The sequence below is a fragment of the Oncorhynchus gorbuscha genome, linkage group LG12 (assembly GCF_021184085.1).
Source record: "Oncorhynchus gorbuscha isolate QuinsamMale2020 ecotype Even-year linkage group LG12, OgorEven_v1.0, whole genome shotgun sequence".
Lineage (NCBI taxonomy): Eukaryota > Metazoa > Chordata > Actinopteri > Salmoniformes > Salmonidae > Oncorhynchus > Oncorhynchus gorbuscha.
Genome location: NC_060184.1, coordinates 48,834,068 through 48,840,636, shown reverse-complemented (window position 1 = coordinate 48,840,636; position 6,569 = coordinate 48,834,068).

The following is a 6,569-nucleotide window of genomic DNA, read 5'->3' as shown; positions in this document are numbered from 1 at the left end:
TTTGTAGTTCAAGGGGTCTGAATACTTTCCGAATGCACTGTATAATGCATACTCCCGAGTGGTGAGGTGGTCTAAGGCACTGCATCTCAGTGCAAGAGGCGACATTGCAGTCCCTGGTTTGATTCCAGGCTGCATTACATCCGGCTGTGATTGGGAGTCGCGTTTGGGCAGCGCACAATCGGCCCAGCGTCGTCCTGGGTAGGCCGACATTGTAAATAAGAATTTGTTCTTAACTGACTTGCCTAGTTAAATAAAGGTTAAATAAAATAAATATGCATTTGGAAAGTATTCAGACCCTTCCCTTTTCCACATTTTGTTCCGTTACAGACTCATTCTAAAATGTTCCTCATCAATCTACTCACAATAACTCATAATGACAAAGCAATTTAATATTCAACATTTTTTTGTGATCTACAGTTGAGTTAACAGAAAAACAAACAAATTAAATGGAATTCCATTACTTGATCCGAAGTCAGTCAATTCGTTAAATAAAAAATAAAAAAAACACTATTTTGGTTCATCGCTCAGCACTAGTGGAATTCAGACCATTTTCTGCTAACATACTTTTCTGGGAAAAATTTGATCAGCCCGGTCTGAGCCAACCAAGTAGATCAATACCTACACCGTAGGGATAAAATATATTTGATACACCCCTCAGGAAGCAGTGAAAAAGTATTATTGAATGTCCGATGGACTGTCTATTTTAACATTTCCCTTTCTTCTCACAGGCAGCAATGAAACTGTTAGAGAACAGCAGTTTTGAAGCTCTGGGCTCTCAACTTTGTGTTGAAACGGGAGAGTCTCACATCCTGGGCAGGTATTTACCATTACAGCACTGGACCAGCAGTTTCAGTAGATCAATTGATCTCATATCTAATCACATGGCACAAGGTGTTCTGCAAAGCCTGCAATACTTATTTAATATTAATATAAATAATATTTAACAGGGTGTACTGGCCATTAGGAGGCTTGTGTGTGAACTGCAAGTACATAGCAAATAGCACATATGAATACCCCTCCCCCCTCCACTCAGGGGTGTATTTCTGATGGGGTTAAGAGGCTCTATTTTAGAAGGCAAGATTAACACTTTGGGTCTCTGGGAGCTTCAATAACAACATATGTCAGGGCTGAGGGCACTGGCACTGATATGTAAACACAGAGATAAACAGCAAACTGTCTGAATAAGATGGTCAACCGAACTTAAACAAAATAAACCGTACCTGTCAAAAGTTTGGACACCTACTCATTCAAGGGTTTTTCTTTATTTTTACTATGCTCTACATTGTAGAATAATCAAAACAATCTATCTGGAGCTCCAGCCCTTCCGGTTCTGTGTCTGTCACAAGGCAGGAAAATACACTGTCACTGCTCCGTTATCAGATACATTAGCAATGTGGGTCAAAACACAAGTTAACTTCGCTATCCTAGTACATACACTAACAGTCAAAAGTTTTAGAACACCTACTCATTTCAAGGGTTTTTCTTTATTTGTACTATTTTCTACATTGTATAATAGTGAAGACATCAAAATTATGAAATAACACTTGGAATCATGTAGTAACCTAAAAAGTGTTAAACAAATCCAAATATATTTTAGATTCTTCAAAGTAGCCACCCTTTGCCTTGATGACAGCTTTGCACACGCTTGGCATTTTCTCAACCAGCTTCACCTGGTATGCTTTTCCAACATTCTTGAAGGAGTTCCCACATATGCTGAGCACTCGTTGGCTGCTTTTCCTTCACTCTGCGATCCAACTCATCAGAAACCATCTCAATTTGGTTGAGGTCGGATGATTGTGGAGGCCAGGTCATCTAATGCAGCACTCCATCACTCTCCTTATTGGTAAAATTGCCCTTACACAGCCTGGAAGTGTATTGGGTCATTGTCCTGTTGAAAAACAAATGATAGTCCCACTAAGTGCAAACCAGATAGGATCAAATGATAGTCCCACTAAGTGCAAACCAGATAGGATAATGTATCGCTGCAGAATTCTGTTGTAGCCATACTGGTTAAGTGTGCCTTGAATTCTAAATGAATCAAAGCACTCTTACACTATCACATCTCCTCCTCCATGCGTCACGGTGGGAACCACACATGCAGAGAATAAAAAATCTCAAATTTGGACTCATCAGGCCAAAGGACAGATTTCCACCGGTCTAATGTCCATTGCTCGTGTTTCTTGGCCCAAGCAAGTCCCTTCTTCTTATTGGTCTCCTTTAGTAGTGGTTTCTTTGCAGCAATTCAACCATGAAGGCCTGATTCACGCAGTCTCATTTGAACAGTTGATGTTGAGATGTGTCTGTTACTTGAACTACGTGAAGCATTTATTTGGGCTGCAATTTCTGAGGCTGGTATCTCTAATGAACTTATCCTCTGCAGCAGAGGTAACTCTGGGTCTTCTTTTCCTGTGGCGGTCCTCATGAGAGCCAGTTTCATCCTAGCTCTTGGTGGTTTTTGCGTCTGCACTTGAAGAAACTTTCAAAGTTCTTCAAATGTTACGTATTGACTGATCTTCATATCTTAAAGTAATGATAGACTACCTTTTCTCTATGCTTATTTGAGCTGTTCCTGCAATAATATGTATTTGTATAAGGTTATCTTCTGTATATCACCCTTACCTTGTCACATCACAACTGATTGGCTCAAACTCATTAAGAAGAAAATAAATTCCGCAAATTAACTTTTAACAAGGCACACCTGTTAATTGAAATGTATTCCAGGTGACTACCTCATGAAGCTGGTTGAGAGAATGCCAAGAGTGTGCAAAGCTGTCATCAAGGCAAAGGGTGGCTACTTTGAACAATCTCAAATATAAAACATATTTTGATTTGTTTTGTTATGCAGGTGAATGAGGACCCAAAAGCGACTTGGCGAAAACAGAGTCTTTATTCCAGTAAAGGAAATAGGCAATACTCCTGGACAATCAGAGCAGAAAACAAAACATGAAAAACTTAATTCCACTCGTAGTGACGAGGACAGACTGGAGACTCGACCATTAACTGTAGGTTGCCTCGGGAAGGCACCGACCGTAGCAGACTCAGACACCTGCTCACACGCAGCATCTGAGGGAAACAAGACACGACAGGGCGAGACAAAGACACAGCACGGCGAACAATATACAAGGATCCGACAGGACAGAAACGGAAAACAAGGGGAGAAATAGGGACTCTAATTAGAGGGCAAGATAAGGAACAGGTGTGAAAAGACTAGATGATTGAGTAGGGGAATAGGAACAGCTGGGAGCAGGAACGGAACGATAGAGAGAAGAGAGAGAGGGAGGGAGAGAGAAAAAAGGGAACGAACCTAATAAGACCAGCAGGGGGAAACGAACAGAAGGGAAAGCAAAATGACAAGACAATATAAGACAAAACATGACAGTACCCCCCACTCACCGGCGCCTCCTGGCGCACTCGAGGAGGAACACTGGCGGCAACGGAGGAAATCATAGATCACAAACGGTCCAGCACGTCCCGAGAATGAACCCAACTCCTCTCCTCAGGACCGTAACGGAAAACGATAAAAAGGGAAACTAGGGTACTACTCAAAAAAAAAATTAGACACGGGTAGAGAACTGAAAGCTTTAGAGCAAACAGGACCAAACAGGCCAGGAGAGTAACAACTAGGAACAGACTGAGACACAGCAAGGGCAGGAACAAGACCAGGAGAGAAGCGGTGGCAGGAACAGACTGAGACCCAGCAAGACCAGGAGCAGAAGCAGAAAAAAGTTACCAGACTTATTCTGCGCGCAGTCCGAACAAGCAGCCACGAAACGGCGCGTGTCACGCTCCAGAGTAGGCCACCAAAACCGCTGGCGAATAGAAGCAAGCGTACCCCGAACGCCGGGGTGGCCAGCTAACTTGACAGAGTGCGCCCACTGAAGAACAGCCAGACGAGTAGAAACAGGAACGAAAAAGAAGGTTACTAGGACAAGCGTGCGGCGACGGAGTGTGAGTGAGTGCTTGCTTAACCTGTCTCTCAATACCCCAGACAGTCAACCCGACAACACGCCCAACAGGAAGGATCCCCTCGGGATCGGTAAAAGCCACAGAAGAACTAAAGAGACGGGATAAAGCATGAGGCTTGGTGTTCTTAGTACCGGGCAATAAGAAATAACGAACTTGAAACGAGCGAAAAACAATGCCCAACGAGCATGACGCGCATTCAGTCGTTTGGCAGAACGGATGTACTCAAGGTTCCTTTGGTCAGTCCAAACGACAAAAGGAACGGTCACCCCCTCCAACCACTGTCGCCATTTGCCTAGGGCTAAACGGATGGCGAGCAGTTCGCGGTTAGCCACCTCATAGTTACGTTCCGACGGTGACAGGCGATGAGAAAAATACGCACAAGGGTGGACCCCATCGTCAGTATCGGAGCGCTGGGACAGAATGGCTCCCACGCCCACCCCGACGCGTCAACCTCAACAATAAACTGTTTAGTGACGTCAGGTGCAACAAGGATAGGAGCGGATGCAAAACGCTTCTTGAGGAGATCAGAACAACAATCATACGACCGGTGAGGAGGAAGGGAGTTGGCTCTGGACCGACTGAAGACCGAGCGCAGATCATGATATTCCTCCGGCACTCCTGTCAAATCACCAGGTTCCTCCTGAGAAGAGGGGACAGAAGAAACAGGAGGGATAGCAGACATTAAACACTTCACATGACATGAAACGTTCCAGGATAGGATAGAATTACTAGACCAATCAAAAGAAGGATTATGACACACTAGCCAGGGATGACCCAAAACAACAGGTGTAAAAGGTGAACAAAAAATCAAAAAAGAAATGGTCTCACTATGGTTACCAGATACAGTGAGGGTTAAAGGTAGTGTTTCACATAATATACTGGGGAGAGGACTACCATCCAAGGCAAACATGACCGTGGGCTCCCTAACTGTCTGAGAGGAATGTCATGTTCCCGAGCCCAGGCTTCGTCCATAAAACAGCCCTCCGCCCCAGAGTCTATTAATGCACTGCAGGAAGCTGCCGATCCGGTCCAGCGTAGATGGACCGGTAAGGTAGTACAGGTACTTGACGGAGAGGACCGTCTAGTAGCGCTTATCAGTCGCCCTCCGCTTACTGATGAGCTCTGGCCTTTAACTGGACATGAAATGACAAAATGACCAGCGGAACCGCAATAGAGACAGAGGCGGTTGGTGATTCTCCGTTCCCTCTCCTTAGTCGAAATGCGAATACCCCCAGCTGCATGGGCTCAACGCCAGAGTCAGTGGGGAAAGATGGTAGTGTCGGAGAGAGGGAGACACAGTTAACGCGAGCTCTCTTCTATGAGCTCGGTGACGAAGATGTACCCGTCGTTCAATGCGAATAGCGAGTTCAATCAAAGAATCCACGCTGGATGGAACCTCCGAGAGAGAATCTCATCCTTAACCTTAGCGTGGAGTCCCTCCAGAAAACGAGCGAGCAACGCCGGCTCGTTCCAGTTACTGGAGGCAGCAAGAGTGCGAAACTCTATAGAGTAATCCGTTATGGATCGATTACCTTGACATAGGGAAGACAGGGACCAGGAAGCTTCTTTCCCAAAAACTGAACGATCAAAAACCCTTATCATCTCCTCTTTAAAGTTCAGATAATCGTTAGTACACTCAGCGCTTGCCTCCCAGATAGCTGTGCCCCACTGCCGAGCCCGACCAGTTAGGAGTGATATGACGTAGGCAATCCGAGCTCTCTCTCTTGAGTATGTGTTGGGTTGGAGAGAGAACACTATATCACACTGGGTGAGAAAGGAGCGGCACTCAGTGGGCTGCCCAGAATAACATGGTGGGTTATTAACCCTAGGTTCCGGAGGCTCGGAAGACCCGGAAGTAGCTGGTGGCATGAGACGAAGACTCTGATACTGTCCTGAGAGGTCGGAGACCTGAGCGGCCAGGGTCTCAACGGCATGCCGAGCAGCAGACAATTCCTGCTCGTGTCTGCCGAGCATCGCTCCCTGGAACTCGAGAGTAGAGTAGAGAGAATCCATAGTCGCTGGGTCCATTCTTGGTCGGATCCTTCTGTTATGCAGGTGAATGAGGACCCAAAAGCGACTTGGCGAAAACAGAGTCTTTATTCCAGTAAAGGAAATAGGCAATACTCCTGGACAATCAGAGCAGAAAACAAAACATGAAAAACTTAATTCCACTCGTAGTGACGAGGACAGACTGGAGACTCGACCATTAACTGTAGGTTGCCTCGGGAAGGCACCGACCGTAGCAGACTCAGACACCTGCTCACACGCAGCATCTGAGGGAAACAAGACACGACAGGGTGAGACAAAGACACAGCACGGCGAACAATATACAAGGATCCGACAGGACAGAAACGGAAAACAAGGGGAGAAATAGGGACTCTAATCAGAGGGCAAGATAAGGAACAGGTGTGAAAAGACTAGATGATTGAGTAGGGGAATAGGAACAGCTGGGAGCAGGAACGGAACGATAGAGAGAAGAGAGAGAGGGAGGGAGAGAGAAAAAAGGGAACGAACCTAATAAGACCAGCAGGGGGAAACGAACAGAAGGGAAAGCAAAATGACAAGACAATATAAGACAAAACATGACATGTTTAGCAATTTCT